The sequence below is a fragment of the Electrophorus electricus genome, chromosome 17, assembly GCF_041902795.1.
Source record: "Electrophorus electricus isolate QZ-2024a chromosome 17, ASM4190279v1, whole genome shotgun sequence".
Lineage (NCBI taxonomy): Eukaryota > Metazoa > Chordata > Actinopteri > Gymnotiformes > Gymnotidae > Electrophorus > Electrophorus electricus.
Genome location: NC_137513.1, coordinates 21,822,501 through 21,823,313, shown reverse-complemented (window position 1 = coordinate 21,823,313; position 813 = coordinate 21,822,501).

Sequence of the window (813 nt, the reverse complement as noted above, 5' to 3'; positions counted from 1 at the left end):
ATCTCCTTTTACCTGTGAGTCACATATGGTCAGACAGCAATGCCAACCACCTCAAAAAAAATGTGAAATCACATTCGTTTACAGCGTGGCATTTCCACTGCTTTTTGTGAACTGTGAGTGGCAGGCCGGGCGACGCCCCCGATGCTGACCTGTGGCGTGGGCACAGGTGGCGCTGTTGTCAGGTCAGAGCCTGTCCCTGGTGTCCTGCCTGCCTCCTATTAAGAGGTGCTGATGGCGAATGCGATTAGACTGCCTGCTGTGCTTGCAATATTCCAGAGTGCTCGGTCCAAGGCAGACCTCATGCGTTCCTGCTCCGTACACACCACCACTCCTAAAAACCTTTAATGGGCCGATATAAATCTCCTTTAGCTAACATCGGGGAAGCAAGTGTTTGATGTTAAAGGTAAAGGCTAAATAATGTCCTGCTGTACGATCAGAATATGCCTCGAAGGCCAGATAATGAAGACGACAAATGAGACTCGGACTTTCAGCGTGTTGCCACTCTCCCCAGAGCATAGGGCCAGGAATCTGAAGAGACAGAGAAGGTGATTCATGGTACATTAGAAAAGTACCGACCATTGTTTCATAAAAAGGTACGTGTAAATATTTAAGGCACTAAAACCATGTGTCTTATGTTTCATGTGTTCATTTGTTGACTGTTTGTTTATTTCCATATTTCGGAGCATAGTTGTTCCAAATGCGTATAATTTATTAGCATTTTCTTATATTTCGTCACTAGGGAAGAGCGATGTTTCACGTATTCATCTGTATGGGCGATTTCTCAGTCTGTCAAGCCAAATAACTTGTCAATTA